We start from the raw sequence: 20,793 nt of genomic DNA, 5'->3' as shown, positions 1-20,793 counted from the left end.
GCTGGTCGGTCTGGTCCCCCTCTTGTCCCCCAACCACACAGTTCACTGTCAACCCCACATGTTGATTAATTTTCAACATCTTGTGCTTGACTTAGTGATCTTAGATCATTGACTCAGAAAACAGGAAAGGTCAGTTTGACTAACATCTAACCCAACGCACCAGGCTTTGCATCCAAAACAAACAGACGCTGCAACCTCCCAGAAGACGATTCCCACATGCAAGAAGGAGCAAGAGGATATGATGCGATTTCTCAAGCGCACTTGCATCCCAAGGAGAAATGAAGTTATCCATCTCGAGCGCTGTCTGAGGAAAACAGATGGGGTGGGGGAGGAGGGAACGGCACAGGCTGAAAAATCAAAATACTATTGCAGGGGAATTGTTTTTGTTAATTAAAAGGAAAACGCAATAATCCTGCTCAGGTCCAAGACAAATAAAGCATCATTGTTTTGGGTATAAGATTCTAGTTTTTAATTCCTCTTTGCGCAATGTAGGACAACACCCAGCCCCCGTGGGACTAGAGGAATGTTGGCTTTCCCAACAAAGGCTAGGTGAGAGTCAGGGAGACAGGCCTACAGAAAGGAGAGAGATTCCCAGGGTATGCACAGGCGGAACACGTCTGTGCTTTCTGGACAGCATATGGACAAAGAGATTGACAAAAGGGAATGCAGGTATTTGCTGAGCTGAAAATGACCTGTCTGTGTCAAGAACTGGTTTAGCGTGGAAATGTGGGTCTTGTCTAGATGAAAAGTTAGTGTGCGGCAAGCTGGTGTGTAAATCTGTAGTGCACTAGCTTGCCAGGCACTAACTGTCCGTGTGGACACTGCGAACTGGCTCTAAAAGTCCATAGAATTGTAGGATGGGAAGGGTCCTCGAGAGGTCATCTAGTCCAGTCCCCTGCACTCATGGCAGGACTAAGAATTATCTAGACCATCCCTGACAAGTGTTTGTCTAATCTTCTTTTAAAAATCTCTAATGACGGAGATTCCACAGCCTCCCTAGTCAATTTATTGCAGTGCTTAACTATCCTGACAGTTAGGAAGTTTTTCCTAATGTCCAACCTAACCTGCCCTTGCTGCAATTTAAGTCCATTGCTTCTGGTCCTAGCCTCAGAGGTTAACAAGAACAGTTTACCTCTCTCCTCCTTGTAACAACTGTTATGTCCTTCTCTTCAGACTAAACAAACCCAACTTTTTCAATCTTCTCTCATGTTTTCTAGACCTTTAATCACTTTTGTTGCTCTTCTCTGGACTTTCTCCAATTTGTCCACATCTTTCCTGAAATATGGTGCCCAGGATTGGACACAATACTCCAGTTTCTGGTGTGCTTTGATTTACTCTGCTTTGAAACAAGAGTAAATCAATACACATTAGGGAACTTTCAGTGCACGGTAACAGGGTCCTCATGGACAGGTGGTGCAGGTAGGGTTGCCAGTTTTGATTGGAGGTATTCCTGGAGATTTTATCACATGACATAATCTTTAATTAAAGATTAATCTTTAATTCCTGGAGACTCCAGGCCAGTCCTGGAGGACTGGCAACCCTAGGTGCAGGCCATGCTAGTGCACTGGAAACTTACACCCCAGCTTGCTGTGTAGTGACTATTCACCTAGACAAGTGCATGGACTTGTGGGTAAGACATTGGACTGGGCTACTAAAGCCCTGAGTTCAGTCTCAGCTCTGCTCTAAACTCTCATGTGACTTTGGCTAGGCCCTTAGGGACAAATTTTTAAAGGAATTTAGGTGCTGAAAGATGTAGATAGACCTTTTTGAAGATACAAGTAGGCGTGCCTATGTCCTTCACTTCCATTTAAATCAATTGCTTTTGTAGAGAAATTTCTACAGAATCCTACAACATTTCTGTTGGTTTCATCCCTATGAAGTTCTATAGTTAGCCACAGAAGAAAACTAAAGCTAGGAAATATGCATGTTCTTAGAGGTAATTAAAGGATTAACAGGAAACCTGAAAAGCACCAGTACAGCTGCATCATTCTAGTCCTTTTATAACATCGTTGGGAATTGTCCTACAGCTGAAGTGGGAAATATCTTTGAGTCACAAGGGCAAATAGGCTTGAATGTATTTAAAACTCTAAAGTGTCAGTTTTACTGTGGGACACAGGTAATCTCCCAAGTAAATTACCATAATGTTTTTGCAATGTTCACATATCAGACAATATATTCCATTGAGTATAGCGGAATCCCCAAGCACTGGAAATCAATAGAGTACCTTAATTCGGCATAGTCTATACTTAAAGTTACAGCCATCGGATAGCTCCATGGTGGCTACATAGACGTACTTTTACATGGTCCCATTTTTTAAAGCGATGGAGGCATAAGTGCCAGCTCTTTATTACTTATAACGAATGCCCAAACGGTCACAGTGTGGTCACAGCAGACGTGAATATGACCTAAGAAGACTTCTTCAAATCCAATGGCTAATGTAGACCTCTTGGAAGGTCTCATTTGACTCAATAGAAGGCCGCTCTGGAGGAAATGCCTGTCTAACTTCCATAGCTTGAGACTAGCCCAATGAATAAGGCGGGACCAACTTGCTGGCATAATTGTGCAGTGTTTATATTTGAAAAGGGATACTGCATTTCCACGCTAATTCCCGGCAGTCCCCCCTTTCCCCTCCCCTCCAGATTAGATTTCCAAATGATCTAGGACATTATAGAGAAATCAGTAGTTGATTAGCTGGCCTGCTTGGCTGCAATCACACCTTTCAATATTAATTATCCACTCCTTGAATTTGATGACATTGAGCATCCGCAGCAAGGGCTGCTCAGTGTTTCGCATCACCAGCCGAAGACAATGATTTAAAGGGACAAAATATGCTTGTGGTAGCCTGGTAAGCAGGAAATGAGAGCTCATTTGCAAATATGATTGAGGAACCCGATCGGCTCTTCCAGTAGGTTTAGCCTGCGGGTGACCAATCCGAAAACTCGGATCTGTGTATAAGGAATACTAGGAGGTACGAGATAGTGAGTTGTTTTTTTTCCTCCAATGGAAGGAAAGGTGTGTGCGAAAAGGAAAATAGTTCACTAAAGCGTCTGGGGCAGATCCTTTGCTGTTGTAAATTGGTGCAACTCCACTGAAGTCTTGCATCTGCTGGGGATCTGCCTCTCTGTGTCGTGATGGTGAATCTCAAAGGGTTGTAGGCTTGGTTTGGATAAACAACTAAAAGTTTGGAAGATCAGCCAGACTTCGGTTAGAAATTAGACTGGCAGTGTCACCGAACAGGCTCTCGTGGGATTTCCAGTCGTGGCTTCCTCTGTTGTGGGTGGCAATAGCTGTTCTTATGATATGTCAATGCTTCTCCCTTTGGGCAAGGCTGGGAAATGGAGGGGCCCAAGAAAGAGAATAAGTATGATGATAAAAAATTAGCCCGTTATTTTATTCCAACCCTAACAAAGGTTCTCGATGAGAGTTTGGGCTGACTCTTATTGTACCAAATTGATTTGGTGTTTCACCCTCGCTTGCTGTTCCTGGGTGAAATTCATCCCCTAGCAGAAGGTCTACATACCACTTAGGTTTCCTGAGGGTCTGGAGGAAACAAACAAAAGGGTTAATTAGTGTCATAGATGCTACACTGCCCCCTCTGCCTAGGGGTAAATTTCACCTGCCTAGAGTACATGGAACTCTTGGGCACGTTCATCAATGTCATTTGAGTCCATCCACTGAAGACAATGGAGACACAACTGCCTATGTCAGCAGTGAATTTAACACCTGATTTTGCTACTTGTCTGTACATCCCCAGGAATCTCAGAGGTGTTATCTAAAATAACACTCTCATAATAATAAAAAAACCATACTAATTAATTATACTTGAGACAGGCCCACACCACCAAGTTTAGATCCAGATCTAGATCTAGAGCTCAAACTTCAGGATCTGGGGGGTGTGGGGGTTGATTTTTTGCCCATGTTTATAGCGCTTGGGATCAGTCGTGAAATTTGGATCTGGGTTTGGATCCCAAATCCCATCCTCCAGAGCGTTCAGAACTGGGGACTGTCTTCAGACCAATCTTTAATCATTATGAAAAACTCTTTGCTTTAAGGATTCTGGCCTGTTTTTGCTAGGTTCTGCAGTATGGGAGTTACTTTTGCCAGTAGGTTATTGTTAGGAATTAATCACCACGGATAGTGTATGGTACAGGTGGAAGAAGCCACAGAAGTTCAGGTTTTGTTTAAGAGGAGTGAACCTGACCCCCCAAAGTCAATTGTTTAATTTGAATGGCCTAATGGGACCTTGCTGGGCTTTTATAAATATTTGTGTACCATACAGAGAACATTTTCAGAAGGCAAGTCCCATGCCCTTTGGCTGCTGGCAATGGCACCAGTACAGACTTTGCCTCAGGCTGAAGAAATGTGGTAATTAACAATTACAAAAAATAAAAGGGAAGAGATTTACGGACAGAATATTTACAAGAGCTCATTACCCACAATCCGGGCCAGGTTTTCAAAAGAGCTCATTATGTTGGAGAGATCTTGGAGGCTATGTTCTTTTGAAACTGTCCCCAGTTGGGAGTGCTGGTCACTTGAAGATCTGGCCCATTGGCACAAGAGTTTCCAGAGATTCTTGGTTTGTCTGAAAGAAGATTTCAGAATCTCAGTGGTACAAAATAAAACATTCAGGCCTTCGCAAATGTAATAGTTTCTTTAAAAGGAGGTGCGACCAGAGGCCCTCTTTCCTCCATGAATAGAAATGAAAGAATCAAAGTGCATTTTAGTAACATCTTTCAAACCTGTGATCAGCACAACTTGTTTCTCTTGGATTTGCTGAGTCCTACGTGGCAATGAGAGACGTTAACATTAGAAATTCAGTAGATTTACGGGGCTATTTGCTGGGTTCTTAAACTGGAAAGACCTCTCCCCTTCTTGACCTGTTTGCTTCTCCTCAAAGTTGTTGCTTGTACTATAGTAACACCTCGAGGCCTCCGCTGAGATCAGGGACTCATGGCTGTGGGTGTTCTACAGATATATAGTCGCTGCACTGAAGAGCTAACAGTCCAAATGAAGAAGACAGACTGAGGGTATGTCCACATTTGAGCTGGAAGGTGGGATTCCCAGCTCCTATTGATGTACCTGTGCCAGCTCTGCTTGCATGAGTGTCTGAAAATAGTAGGTTGCACATGACTGCATGGATGGCAGCTCGCAGTCGCTGCACGAGTACGTAAGGGGGTCAGGCGGGACTGTACCTGGGGCAGCTTGCCCCAAGTGGTCACCCATACCGCTGTGGATGCAATGCTATTTTTAGGCGCTAGGTTGAGCAGAGCTAGCGGGGGGTATGTCTCCGCGAGCTGGGAATTACACCAGCTCAAATGTAGACGCACCTTAAAGGGTGGGAGGGGAAACAGAGGGAGAGAGAGGCTAAGTGACTTGCCCACGGTGGCACAGCAAGTCAGTGACAGAGCTGGGAATAGAGCCTGTATCTCCAATCCAGTGCCCTGCCCACTGACCCAGGGGCTCGCTACAAGATTCTGCCACAGAAGGCTAGTCTCACAGTTTGTCAGACTGACCTAAACAATGCCTTTGTAACAGAGGTGGGTTCGTCTCTTTTTTTAAAACCATCATCACTTTTGTTACAATTGTTTTTTTAAGGCTACACATGTGCTACCTCTGCCTTATTCCAGCGTGCGGGGGGCCTGCAGTCTAGAAGTGGGTAAAGCCAAGGCGACTGAAGGCTGGCTCCATCTGAGAACTGGACTTCAGCTTAGCTCTGCTTTCAGGACTGAGAGCACGCCAAAGGAAAACCAAGCCAGTGGGATCCCTTCACATCGTTTTCTGCCATCCACAGCAATCTTTATTTATATGTTTCCTTTTTCATATGCGGAGGGCCAGCGTCAACGGATCAGCTTGTGGTTTGACTCCCAAAGCCAAGCGAGTCTTCTTGTCTCCAAGCTTGCTGGCTTGCCCATATCTACCTGGCCTGCTTCTCCCTTTACTAAGAGGGTAGTTTGTTCACCGACTTCAGCAGGAGATAACTGGCTGTATGCATCATAAACTAATGTTTAGGGTGTGGTTGTGGTCAGGAGAGAGACTATTACATCCTTGTGTTTTGTATTTACTCTGTTAATGACCTTCCATATCAAATCCACTCCATTTATCACTCCAAAGGAGTTTTTTTTCACTCCCAGTCCCAGCATAATTCCAGAGGATTAAGCTGCTTTCATTCATTAAGCTACGCTAAGCAAAAGGAGTTGCAAACATCATTGCTTGGAGTGACTGAAACTTTCGGTGCATCCATGAAACTATGGCCTTGATTTCCTGGTTGTGCATCACAAGCAACTCCATTGAAGTCAATCCAGTGATACTTGGACAAAATCAACATAGATGTGAAGAGAATCAGGACTTTTGTGCATCCAAACATCACAGCTGCCCACAGGCATTTTCCAAGCATTGATTTTGCTGGATGGCTGCAATTCATAGGAAGAGATCTCTAGTTCTGATCGAACTGAAACCAGTACAGTTGCCCCAGGGTAGAGAAGAAGCTGTGTGCATTGCAGATGTACCAACCCACCTGGGAAGCTGAGCTCCATTCCACAATGCAGTGCCTTGTATGTGGAAATTATTGCAGATACTTGCATCCAGTACTGGTGCTCGGTGCATTATGCCCTATTGATTCGGAGCGATTAGAAACCTACGAGAAAGAACAGCAAATGGAAGCGGTCTCATGATGACCTGCCACTGTAGAATCCTATTTCATCCATTCAGCTTGGGGTGAATGGAGAGTGAGGGGCCCGAACTGCTACTTCAGCTATGAGCCAACCCTGAATTTGTGTGTGTGTCTCATATTTTAGTCCCTAGACCAGAACCTTCTGCTACACTTCTGGGTCCAGGCTGGGTCCAGAATTGGGAAGGATCCAGAACAGATGTGGCCAAAGATAGTGGAAAACTCACAGATTCAAGGCAGTGGGAAAGTTGTATGAGATCTCCTGAATTCAAGGCAGCAGTGTGTTTTCCCCAGAAGGAATCAACTCTGAACATGGAGGGTGGTTCCACAGCAAAAAATGTTTAAGAAGAAAAGAGCTCCACTGTGGAAGTTCTGGCTGGGCTTGTGTAGACTTGGATTCTGCTCGATAGTAAGCGTATTTCATCATTTTAAGGGGTCTCACTCTGACACCTAGTTCAGCAACTCCATTCATTTTGGTCAGTATGTACATATATACCTTGTCAGTTGGCTGCCAAGACAAGCCAACTGCATTATGCAGCAGTGGCCAAAAAAGGATGAGGGAGGGAATGTGGTGGTGGGGGGAACTGAAAAATTCCTCTCCTGGTCTGGTGAAGTTCCTAGCATCTCAGGGGAGGTAAAGAGCAGGGTTGGCGTTTGTGTGACGGACCTCTGTGCTTGGACAAGGGCTTGAGAAACTTCTCAGCTCGACTTCGAACCTCTCCGTAAAAATTCAGGACAAACGTTGGAGGTAAACTGCTAAACCATGTTGTAAATCCCTTCCTCCGGAGTCAGATTCCACTCCCAGCTGCTCAACCAGAACAGCTGGAGCCTGGGTGCCAAAATCTGAAATTCATTCTACCCCCTTCGCCCCACCTCCTTTCAGCCAATGTTGGACCTAGTTGAGAGTGGGGTGTGTGGAGCAGCGCTAATTGATGTGCTAAATGGGAATAAGTTATGACTACTAATAATATAGGGCTGAGTTTGTCTGCCGGGATTCGTTTGTGAGCAGTTTTCCACAAGGGGGAGAGATTCATTTATTGAGGTTGGAAAGGACCCAGTTCTGGTTCCTTAGCCCTCCCTCCTTTGCTTTTCTCCTCACCCTTTTATTTCAGGATCCTAATAACTTTGTAGGAGTCTAATAGAGAAAATATAGAACCTGCTTCAACAGAGGCTCATAAAGATTCAACTCCACTGAACTGAGAAACTACTGATTGGTATGAAAACCTACAAGGTAAGTAATGATTTGACAGAGTGTAACCTCTCTTTGCAATAGTACCTGGCCAGACACATCAAAGCATTAAAATGTATGTTCAAATAATATTCCTGCCTTCTCCTGACACCAGGGCCCTGCTCTGACACCACTGTTGCTCCTCTATCAAGCTGTAGCAGATGTCTGGGGTTTTGCAAGTCGGCATCCCACTAGGGGAGAAATCAGTGATACAGAGTCTGGGTATATATAAAGTGTATATTTGCAAGTGTAACTTATTTTATTTTCATGCGTATGTCAGACCTAGAACAGAGGTGGTCACACAGCATGCAGGGATATCCTGTCTCCCAGGAATCTCTGCACAGAACCACTGCCTGGGAGAAATACTGTTTCAGGAACCGACTCCAATCAGAGAGCAAACAATGCAGCCGCTCCCTCTCTTCTGAAGTTGCCTCTACACAAAACCTTCCCTGGCCCCAAAGGAACAACAATAACAGTTTGTCTTCCTAAGAGTCAAAAGTTGCTCACACTTAAGGGTAGTGTGGACATACCCTAAAAGAACTAGCATGCTAAAAATAGTAGCGTAGTCAGGGGTAGCACGGTGGGCGGTTGCCTGAATACAAACCCACCTGGACCTCTGCTACAGGCAGGTAGCCTGAGTTGCTGTCAGTGCTACTCTGGCTACAAGGCAATTTTTTGTGCGTTAAGTCGAGCAGAACTAGCGTGCGTCTGTCTAGTTGTGCTGGGCAGCGCACACTTAGCGACAGTGTAGACATGCCCTAAAAGAAACAACTTGCAAGTGTATATGTAGCAATGTTCCCCCTATTTTTTTTCTGGCCATGTGAGGAATGAATTTTGTTATGTGCACCAATATGGAGGTGAGGGGTGGCGGGGGGGGGGTCGAGGGGTTTGGAGTGTGAGGGGGGCTCAGGGCTGGGGCAGAGGGTTGGGGTGCAGAGGGGGCACGGTGAGGGCTCCAGCTGGGGGTGAGAGCTCTCGGGTGGGGCTGGGGATGAGGGGTTCAAGGTGCGGGATGGGCTCAGGGCTGGGGCAGAGAGTTGGAGTGCGGGGGAGGGGACGGTGAGGGCTCCGGCTGGGGGTGTGGGCTCTGGGATGGGGCTGGGGATGAGGGATTTGGGGTATAGGCTGCCCTGGGGCTGCAGTGGGGAGAAAGGACTTCCCCCCCCAGCCCTCTCTTGCAGCAGCAGCCTGGGGCCATGGGAGAGACGTGTCTCCCCAGCCATGGCAGCTCTGGGGCCAGGACCAGGAGAGAGGTGCCTCTCCCTGCCTGCACGGCCCTTGATAGCCTGCTGCACGGTGGCGGGGCCACACAGCTTAGAGGGAACTTTGCTATGACTGTATAATAGGCTATCATCACCAGGCAGCTATCTATCTTAGGGTGACCAGACAGCAAGTGTGAAAAATCGGGACGGGGGTGGGAGGTAATAGGAGCCTATATAAGAAAAAGACCCCAAAATTGGGACTGTCCCTATAAAATCGGGACATCTGGTCACCCTAATCTATCTATTGATCTGTCTTCACAGCCTGTAGGAGATCTAGGTAAGTAGTTTATAGAGGTTTTGCCGGTGTAAATTTGTTACTCTAAGGTGCCACAAGTAGTCCTGTTCTTTTTGCTGGTGTATATGTGACTGAGGGGTGTATTTATGTGGGTCTCTGTATGTATGTGAATCGTAGAAATGTAGGACTGGAAGGGACCTTGAGAGGTCATCTAGTCCAGTCCCCTGCTCTGAGGCAGGGCTAAGTATTAGCTAGCCCATCCCTGACAGGTGTTTGTCCCTGGAGGTTTTTAAGAACAAATTAGACAGAGACACCAAAACCTCCCTAGCTAATTTGTTCCAGTGCTTAACTACCCTTACAGTTAGACATTAGGAATAACTTCCTAACCTAAATCTCCCTTGATGCAATTTAAGCCCATTACTTCTTGTCCTGTCTTCAGTGGTTAAGGAAAACAATTTATCACCCTCCTCTTTAAAACAACATTTTATGCACTTGAAGACTATTATCATGTCTCCCCTCTGTCTTCTCTTCTCCAGACTAAACAAACCCAGTGTTTTCAATCTTTCCTCATAGGTTATTTCTAGACCTTTAATCATTTTTGTTGCTCTCCTCTGGATTTTCTCCAATTTGTCCAGAACTGGACATAATACTTCAGCTGAGGCCTCGTCAGGGCTGAGTGGAAGAATTACTTCTCATGTCTTATTTACAACACTACTGCAAATACACCCTAGAACGATGTTTGGGTTTTTTTCTGCAACAGTGTTACATTGTTGACTCATATTTAGTTTATGGTGCACTGTGACCCCCCAGATCCTTTTCTGTAGTACTCCTTCCTAGGCAGTCATTTCCCATTTTGTATTTGTGCAATTGATTATTCCTTCTGTAGTGTAGAACTTTGCATTTGTCCTTCCTGAATTTCATCCTATTTATTGCAGACCATTTTCTCCAATTTGTCAAGGTTATTTTGAATTCTAATCATGTCCTTCAAAGTGCTTGCAACCCCTCCCAGCGTAGTGTCGTCCACAAACTTTATAAGTGTATTTGCTGTGACATTATTCAAAATCATTTATGAAGATATTGAATAGAATCAGACCCAGGACAGATCCTGCAGGACCCCACTTGATAAGTCCTTCCAGCTTGACTGTGAGCCATCTTAACTACTCTCTTAAGTACGGTTTTCTGGTTGGAAAACTGTACTCAGAGAAATCAGAACACCTGATTTTAGAAGGCTTCATCTTCATAACTAAATACCAAACCCATTTATTCAAGGTAACTTTCTCTGTCATTCTTATTTCTTGTGGCTGAGAGATCCCGCGTCTGGGAAAATTCTGTCTCCTGCACGGATAATCCTTTCCTAGTGGGTTCCAATAGAATGTTGCTGTCTCGGAAGCTCGTGGAAGTGAATTCTCACGGTGTGTGTACACTGCGATTGTTAGGTGGGATTACAGTTTAGGTAGGCATACCCGCACTAGCGTTAGGAAGACACAATGACCTGAGCTTCAGCACAGGCAGTACAAGCCTGCCTGGAACCCTGGGTACGTTCTCACATTCCTAGCCTGTGCTGAGGTCCACACTGCCTCAGCTTCACTGCTAGTTTTAGCTGCACTAATAAGATCAAAGCTAACATAGCTAACCAAGCTGCAATCACACCTCTGACTGGAGTGTAGCAATACCCTCAGTCAGACCAGGACAATACTATGGAATTAGGGAATTCACAGTTAAGACCAGTCTTTGGGGTATTGCAGAATCTATAGTAATACCTATCCCTGGAACCAACCTGCAACAGGTGTGCAGAAGGCGATGGGGGAAAGGATGGAGCTCCCTGCAAATGTTGGGTTTGTCAGCCCTTTTACTTCTCCTTCTAAAGCCTCAGGCATGGTTTTATATCTGGAACCCCATTTAAACCAGTGGTGATGGCACACTTTGAAAATTCACCTCCTACTGTCCCTTTAATACTTTTTTTGGGGGGAACAGATTCTAGTTCCTGGTCTTAGTTGGGGAGCTCTGACAGCCACGGCAGTATCGCTGAAAACAACAAAGTAGGAAGAACTGCAAGCAAAACCTGTGGTACCGGAGGGAATAGTAATGCTGGTTCAGTAGGCGTCCATCTCTGAGTCAGCACTGAATCATTGCCACATGTGAAGCGGGCGTTTTGCAGATGTCATCTTTCAGTGACCAATAAATAATAATAAAACCATGTCCTAATTGGTATCTATCTTGGAGAATTACATGGCCCGCATTATCATGGTATCTGAGCAAGTCACAATTATTCATGCATTACCCTCATAACACTCCTGTGAGGCAGGGCAGTGCTATTACCCCATTTTACAGGTGGGGAACTGAGCCACAGGGAGACTAAGGCCTTTTAGTAGGAGTTAGGCCCAGATCCTCAAAAGTATTGAGGCACCTAATTGACTTGCTCAGGGTTACGTGGTAAATCCGTGACAGAACAGACAATTGAACCTGTATGTCCCAACTCCCAGGCTAGCCACTAGCTAACTCTAAAAGACAGGAAGGAGGATCTAGTGGTTAAAGAGCCCATGGCACTTTTCGAAAGAACAGGGCTTGTTTTAATCCCAGGGTCCTGTTTAGCCTAGTTTTGGTAATTGCATCCGTGCTGCTGGAGTTCCCCCTGCAGTTTCAGTTGGACATGGTATTCTTTTCCACGTCCTCTCCTAAACAGCGTGTCACGTTGCTGTTGTGGAAGCAGAGAAAGAACTGTCATGCACTGCATCCCCTTCCTGTCAGTTCTTTCTCTGCTTCCACACTGTGCATTGTTACAGGCGCAGCATTCCAGTCCAGAGATGGCTGCATTTCCCATGGGGATAAAGAGATTTCTGGGCAGATAAACTGGCCAAGATTTTCAAAAATGACTTGGATGCCCAAATTAAGGAAGCCTCAGACACATGGTCTGGTTTTTTCAGAGCAGCCACCATCAGCAAATAAAGTCCCTTTAAGGTGTCTCAAGTTGGGCACCCATAAAACCGGGCGCCCCAAATCACTAGCCACTTTTGAGAAATGTAGCCTTAGCTAAAGTGCTTGGGGATCCTCCAAGATGAAAGGTGCTGTATACATGATTATAATTGTTAACATTATTACAAGAGAACAGCAAAATAATCGTACCTCAGACCAGAAGAGAGGAGTTTCCAGTGCTCTAAAGATTCCTTTACATTCTGTTGTGTAAGTTGAGCCAGGTATACGGTTAGCCAGTTTGAAATGTGTGTATTACATGCTGCCGGAGCTTTTGTGGCCTAAATGCAGATTGGCCTTGCACCTTGGGCTTAAGACTGTTACTTTTGATGGTGCTCTGAATGCTGTATCATTGAATAGCTGGTTTGGGTGGACAGTGCTTTGTTTTAGACTCTGATTTGGCAAGCCACTTAAACAGGCGCTTCACTTCAAGTACATGAATTGTCCCACTCAGAGCCATAACAAGGAATTTTTGCGTCCGAGGCAAGGGCCGGCTCCACGCTCTTCGATGTCAATTTGGCGGCGGGTCCCTCAGTCCCTCTCGGAGGGAAGGGCCTGCCACCAAATTGCTGTCGAAGAATGAATGAAGCAGTGGTGGCAATTCGGCGGCAGGTCCTTCCCTCCGAGAGGGACTGAGGGACCCGCCGCCGAAGCGCCGCCGATCGCGCTTTTTTTTTTCCCGCCCCGCTTGGGTGGTAGAGCTGCGCCCCTCCGCTTTGCGCACCTGAGGCAAGTGCCTCACTCGCCTCGCCCTTGTTACAGCACCGGCCCACTGACCTCAATGGGAATACTCACAGGCTTAAACTTTATCACACGCTTAACTACTCTGCTGAATCAGGGCTTTAGTCAGTAGCTCTTCAGAGAGTCAAGGGTATTTAGGCACCTAACTCCGACTGATTGCTTGGCGCTGAAATCTCTTTGAGGATTTGGGCTGGCATTCTTGTGCCTTGGAAGAGAAGAGAACAGGCGCCATTTGGAAAGATTGTTTCTGTTATTTTTCATTTCCTTGCCCACTGCAAATCTTGTGAGGAGAAACCTGATCTTGTGAGATTTGCACTGGCTCTGTCTCAAGAGGTTCTGATAAGCTTCTGAGCTGACGTGTGCTTATCTGCACAGGCCCCTGAACCTGATGAGAGTCTCCCATCTTTAGCTGAAGCCCTGTTACGGTGATCACAGTGCAGGAAAAGAACGATGTCTTCGAGGCACCAGCTTGCCGATGAGATGTTCTGCTGGGTTTCCATTCCTTGGGAGAACGCCATGGTTTTGACAAGTATTCTTTGACCCCATAGAACAGTCTCGTGTTTCCAGGGCCGTGTGTGAGCTGTTTCTGACAGACCAAGTCCATTGCTTCGTAAGTCACTTTGGGAAACATCAAGTCTGAAAAGTGCTATGGGGAAAAAAAAATCTATTCAAAACCTTACGAGTATTTTCATGAGAAGCTGGAGAAACCCAGTGGAGACAGACTGAGCTAATTACCAGGGCTGGGCAACCTTGTTCTGAAAACATAAGACCAGAACGGAACACTCCCTCTTACAATAGCAAGACTGTGCTGTTTGGGGTGATTATTCTAAAAACAGTAGTCATTTTTGTTTTTAAAAGTGCTATTAAAGGCAATGGCCAAAACAGCACAGTGCCACACTTGGAAATTTCACTGCCTGAAATAACAGCTTTATGGGGACACTTGTCAAGGTGGACTACAATTTTGACTTGTTACTTAGGTTGCAGGCTGTCTGAATCTTTTTTGTTTATGTGTACAGAGTGAGTCGTACAACGTATGTAGCATCTTTTATCTGAGCATTCCAGTACACTTTGAAAACATTTAATGAAGGGCAAAATTGTGACTTTGCTCATGGCCAAAAGTAAGGAGCAGTATGTGGCTTCATCATCCCAGGAACAGACCTGGATATATAAGGATCATCTCCATTCCTGGCTCCTTTGCTTGCAGAGGAAGGTAATTTGGTATGGACAGATCAATACCCTGTGCTGCCTGAGGTGTGCTAACCTCTGCACTGGGGGAGGAAGTATTTAATCAAGGCTCTGGGCATTGCTTGCTCTTTCCCTGCTCACCTCTGTGTCTGTGTGGAACAGCTGGTGTAGTGGTCCCATGGAATCCAGTCTGTCCAACCTCCATGCTGTGATTGGCAATGCAGGAAGCCAGCATAAGGGAGTAAGGGGGAGGCTTAGTTATAATAACCTTGCTCCCCCTTTGTGGGCACATGTAGGGCAAGAGACACACTTTCCCTAATTGATCCTCACAAGTCCCCTTTGAGATACAGATTTAAAAATGTATTAAAGTTAATGTTAAAATTATATAATATACAGGTAGAGAAAAGAGTGTTTATATATCTGGGGATAGTGCTTAGATTAGCCACAAATACAAGGTTTGTTTTTAAAGTCATAAGATACACATAGTGCATAATCAGCAATAACCCACATTGAGGTGAATTTAAGAATACAGTTTAGATATTTAACATCCAAGTATTGGGGTACTTTACTCATGAAAAAAGTTATACAGAGCGATGGTGACGGAAAGCAAAATATATCAATGAGTGAAGCTTGTCCCTCAGTAATTGAGAATTTCGAATGGGTTGTCCATTTAGAAAAAACAGGCCATCAGGAAAGTATTTGAGTTACTTTCCCGACTGCGCTTCTCATCGGCACTTCAGCTCAACCCTCCTAGTATTGCTGATGTCTGGTGATGTGTTCTATGTAGATGTCCCTCGACCACCTGATGGCGTCCGACACCATGAGTTGCCACCTCAGCCGAGCATAGCGTTGACCAACTCCACATTCTCTCAGCACTCGCTTGTTACCGGGGTCCCGTGCGCCCAGGACTTCGACGATCAGCGCGTGAGTTTGACCCTCGTAGCCCCTAGCTCTCAGGGTGTTAGCCAGAGAGGCGTATTTTATCCCCTTTGCAGATGTGGAAGCAATGGCACAGAGAAGTTTAGTAACTTGTCCAAGGTCATGCAATGATTGGGTGGCAAAGCTGGGAATGGAATCCAGGAGTCCTGTCTCCCCATCCGCCCCGTTAACCATTAGAAACTGGACTGGTTCTCATTGCTGCGTGTGAAGCTTTCTTGCAAGCAAGCCACAAAATGAAATTTTCAAGGCCCCTCCTGCTGTCTCCTTCAAGGAGCAACAGACCTGTATATTTCACTGCCCTGTACTGAATCCACTCAGCGGGAGCAGATGGGCAAAGTGCTTCATGCAGGCTTGTGCCTGCGATCGTGAGGCGAAAGCGGGTTGTTATTGTAGGCCTGCAAAAAATTAAATCAATCATATTTGCTGCTCTCCTTGAAGTTCTAAAGGCCCAAATTAATTTTATGTTAGATCGGGTCAGTTTTTTTGGCCTGACAGAGCTACTTTAAGACAGGCTACTGACTGAGATGTTAACAAAACATGACGTGCCTGCAAGTTGCATTTCCAGTCTTCTTGCAGAGACCCACTTCCTGAGAATTACATAAGATTTATGAATTTTCTTTGACATTCCAGCCAATGAGGAGGATAAGTATCCTTAACCCCAACTAAAGAAACAGTGAAAACCTGCCAAAAGATACAGAACACTCTGTACAGTGTTTCTACCCCAGTGAACGCGTTCAGATCCTAAGGCCCAATCCTCTGAGGAGCTGAATGCTTCGGAGAGCTGCTAGGTACCCTGAGCTCCTCTTTTAGTACATGGAAACGTATGGGGTTTAGCACCCTGCATGACCCGGCGCAGTGAAATAAGGAAAGGATTTCTAATTGTGTCTTGTTGCAAAACAGCCTTTTATTAGCTGGTGGAGCAAACTTCCTCCTTTAGGTTCCAGGAACCCATTATTATTATTTATTTATTCGTAGTGCAAGAGCAGGACTCCCACTCAGGGATTGTGTCCCTGATAGGCATTTAGTTTTAGGTAGAGGTGGGTAAAATAAGAAACACAGTAGAACTGCCCCCAAAACTCAAACCAGACTTTTGGGAAGTTCATAAAAACTTTGGATTACCTTCCCCCTGCCAGGAGTTATTTTTCATGTTCTCTCTCAACCTCTGAGCTTCCTTATTCCAGCTGGGAGTATAAAATGAAGTGCCAAGTACCCATAAGTAGAGCTATTTCCCATGGATCTCCAATCTGACCAGTCCAAGAAAGTGGGTGAGAAATCTGGTTGTAATGAGTTTGCAAACTCTTTATGTATCAGGGGGTAGAGTGAGGTTTTTGCTCACGAAAGCTTATGCCCAAATAAATCTGTTAGTCTTTAAGGTGCCACCAAACTCTTTATGTTTGGATAAGATTCTGAATTTTTAGAAATTTATCTGATCCAGAACCTAACTCTGAAATTTACAAGGTTTGCCCATCAATTATTTTGGGGTGTGTCATAATGAGATTATGTTATGCACCTAAGAGCATCCATCCTTTCCAATCTATGTCTTCTATATCGATCAACCCCTCACCATGGTATCTGGTCCATAGCAATTTATATAGGCCTTATTCTCTCAAATGTCTTGTTTGTTGTTGCAAAACAAAACCTCACAGCCTGTTTCTGAAACCATGGTATAGTTCGTGTTAAATAAATGTGCTGTGATTCTTAAGCCGGTGCTTTGTAACATAACTGGGAAATGTATATGTGACCATTTTTCACGTACATGTTCATACAGCAGGAGGAACATCATTTACATTAATGGTGTTACAAGGGACATAAAGTGACCGTAAATCACAGGGAAATTGGACCTCTTTAATTACCACTCGTCTTCCTGGAAGTGTCTCTTGTCGACATGAACTCACGGCTCTTCGCTAGAATGTTCCAGGGTCTCTCAATGTCTACGTGTGAAATGCAGAAGGAGCCGTGGTGTGTCTCATGGTGGCTGGTCAGATAAAAAGTCGGTTCTACTTGCTCTAAGAGCTGAATTCCAACAGATGGGCATCCTATGCCCTTCCAAATAATACTTGGGTATTCCTGCATGGCATGTCTGTTAGCTACTCAGGGGTTAGAGAGGACACAATAGAGCGGCCCTATCACCACTGTGGTGGAGGGACCACCTGTAGGGAGGTTAAAAATCTCCACTGTCAATGCCAATGCCTATTAGGCCAGAAAAGCACCTTTGACACCATTAGAAGGTCCTTGACCTATTGTGTCAAAACCCTGATAAAAAAGTGTGGGAAAGTCTGCTGGATTGATTAAGCCTTCCCCCCCCACCTCCCCGCCTACACACACTGGCCCGGGAATGTCACTCCCTTGTTTGATCTGAGCGGTGAAAGTCCTTGTGAAGAATGAGTGGAATTCCACAGGACCTTCGCTGAGGTGATAAATGAGACCGGGAGCCAGGAGGTTTGCAGCCTCTTGGCAAGAGGGGGCTTGTGCTTCCGTCTGACGCTGTCAGTGCCTTTCTGCAACTCTGCCCGAGGCCGGGGAAAGAAAGGCTTGAGATGGACAGGCCTTACTCAGCTTTTTCCTGGTGCCAAAATTACAACGTTACTAATAATGAACGACTGGACAAGCCAGCAAAAGCAGCTAGTGAATTCAGGTGCCTCCATTTTTGTGTGCCCAACCTGAATCAGCTTAAAGGGGCTTGATTCACAGATAGTACTGAGTGCCTGCCCCTTTGCAGTGGCTCAGGCTGGCTATGCAAAATCTTGACCTCTGTCTTCACTCCCCACACCAGAACTTCTGTGCCACCCTCAGGGAATTAAAGACACTAGAAAGTGCTCCTGGAAGAAGAAGGCAATTTTGAGTGTAAGGCATCTAACTTGTGCTATATATTTTTTTAAACACAAGTATTTTCAATATCTCTATGTGCCTCTGGTTAATAGATTACCAGGGCCAACCGGCACCTCTGACCCCCAACCAGGATCTCATGACTGATGGATCAGGGCCAGCAAACAATGACTGGGTAGCAAAAGTCCGGTGTTGCCCACTTCTGTGATTTTATCACACATCTCATGTTGATTGATGTTTTCTTTAAGGCTCCAGCTCCTGGAGTCATGTGAATGTCAGCTTTTGTTGTTTCTAAAAGGTAAGTTTTTAGCCCTTGTGGTTGTGGAGAAAAGCTTGAAAATGGGACCTGAGTTTAACCTAGAAGGACCACACATCTATTATTATGGTTTAAAATCTCTTGATTTTTTAAGCTAATCACAAGATTTTTGGAGCCTGACTCATGATTTTTGAATGGTTGGGTTTGGCAATACTGCAAGTGGCATCCAGAGAGTCAGGGGAGGCAATCAGATGTTATTTGTGATTCTGTACCGCTCCCATGAGGTCTGGGTCACTCTGCATTGCCAGCACTGAAATGTGTTAGGGGCCATGGCCAATGGTTTATCACCAGGAGTATGCTCCGTGCAAGTCCCACTTATTCTGAGGGTTTAAGCAAGACTCAAGTGGTACACGGATGTTGTGCTGGCACAATCGTGTGTTTCATGCACAAAGAACCCGTTCACCAGGGCCAAAAGCTGCTGGTGGGGAGCAGCTTGCCACATCAACCAATTTTCACCATTCCCTGCAAGACTCGTCTGGTTTCTCAGGCACGGCTGGGAATAGTAGATTGAGGCAGTGGGTGCATTTGGCTTTCAGAGCATCACCATTTAGGGCAGCTTATTCGGGTGGGATATTCAGAGGCCCCTAAGGGAGCACAAGTCCTGCTGAAAATCAATTGCTCCTGTGGTTCTGGGCCTTAGACACTGTAAAAATCCCACCCTTAACTGTTAAACGGGCTATATGGGTTGGTCTTGGGAAGAAAAGCTCCCTGTGTCCTTTGGGGGCATTCTCTTTTGGCTCACGCTTGGCTCCATTTTCCAGCATTTGGCCCGAAGTGCATGGTTTTTAATAGGAGTTTTGTTGTTCTCTCAGCTTTACGAAAAGGGAAAGTGAGGCAGGCAGTGGGGTTAAAATGACTTGCCCTGGGTCCCCCAGTGAGGCCTGGTCTGCACTTCAAATGTAGGTCAACACCGCTGTGGCCCTCGGGTGTGTGAAGAGTCTACATCCCGGAGCATACGCTGACCTAACCAGCAGTGCAGAGGTGGCTAGATTGACAGACGAATGCGTCTATCGAGCTAGCAACCATTGGGGAGGTGAAGTTTCTACAGCGATGGAAAAACTCTTTCTGTCTTGGCAGGATGCGTCTGCACTACAGGGTCATGCTGGTATAGCTACCGTGCCCTTGCTGTAGTCCCTGTAGTATGGATATGGCCTGAGTCATAGCAAGCCAGCCACAGCTTCCCTCTGATCTAACTGCAATGCCATTTTCAACAAAACCCGACTGCAACGGGGCAGGGTGTCGCCCACTATGTCTAGAGTGAGGCAATATGACGGCTTAAGATTTTACCCTGGTGTAAACCGGGAGTGATTCTGCTGAAGTTAATGGGGATGTAGCTTCATAGCCAAGATCAGACTTAGCCCTTATCTTCACAGTAGGCTGGAGCCCAAGACCATATCTACACACAAACTGGCACTGGTTCAGTGAAACCAGTTAAGGGCTGCAAAGCTCTGCACGGACACTCTTATTTCATTTTAAGCGCAGCTTATGTCAGGTTAGATTAAATGTGTTTCTAATTGACTTAAGCTAAGAGTGGTTTAAACTGGAATAAGAGTGTCCACAAAGCTGTTAGCACGGGTTTAACGAATTCAGATTAAAATAACATGTTCAGTTTAAACCATCATAACTGCATATAGACAAGCTCTGAAATCCCAGGCTTTGGGGTGTGTGGATTACGGGTCTGAATTCTGTGGCGTGGGTCCATCTCAGGTTAAAATACTACCCACCTTGCCATGCCAGTAATACACCTAACCCTACCTCCCGAGAGTAGATGAAACCAGTTCCCACCTACACCTCCTCTTAGAGCACGCCGGTCCCTCTACACACAGCCTTCCACCTCCTTTTATAACAGTATTCCCAAGGAAAGCTCACACTTCGAAGGCTTAGCCCTTTCAATTTCCCCCGTCATATGTTTTCATTAAAAAGTTGATTGCACGTTTTATCTTAGGATTATTTGCCATCAATTAATAAAACATGTTGCCTGCTTCGAATGAGCATGCTTCTTCTAATGAGGAAGGGAAAAAAGAAATATAAAAAAGAAAGGCATTACCATGACAGATGGTGTTTTCTAGCCTTTCTTTAGCCCAATAATAAAAAACCCAGCTGTATTGACACACGACCGTAATAAGTTTTCATGTTCTCTGTATGTGTATATATATCGCCTTACTATATGTTCCATTCTATGCATCTGATGAAGTGGGCTGTAGCCCACGAAAGCTTATGCTCAAATACATTTGTTAGTCTCTAAGGTGCCACAAGTCCTCCTCATTCTTTTGGCGGATACAGGCTAACATGGCTGCTACTCTGAAACCCATAATAAGTTAAATCATTTGAGGACTTAAGGACCTGATCCGAAGCTCATTGAAATCAATGGAAAGATTCCCATTGACTTCAAAAGGGTTTGGATCAGATCAAAGTCTATTGTGT

The 20,793-nt window shown here is 45.4% G+C and overlaps 1 long non-coding RNA gene across 1 annotated transcript in view; it reads left to right on the top strand.

Annotated features, from left to right (window-relative positions):
- The window catches only part of LOC117887329, a 52,409-nt gene that overhangs the window by 10,965 nt on the left and 20,651 nt on the right, over nucleotides 1-20,793 (top strand). The window contains exon 2 of the long non-coding RNA XR_004648162.1: nucleotides 15,076-15,212. This is a non-coding gene — a long non-coding RNA (uncharacterized LOC117887329). The remainder of the gene's footprint in view (nucleotides 1-15,075; nucleotides 15,213-20,793) is intronic.

This window comes from Trachemys scripta, chromosome 14, assembly GCF_013100865.1.
Source record: "Trachemys scripta elegans isolate TJP31775 chromosome 14, CAS_Tse_1.0, whole genome shotgun sequence".
Taxonomy (NCBI): Eukaryota; Metazoa; Chordata; order Testudines; family Emydidae; genus Trachemys; species Trachemys scripta.
The sequence above is the reverse complement of the archived record's forward strand: the minus strand, read 5'-3'. Positions and strand labels throughout refer to the sequence as shown.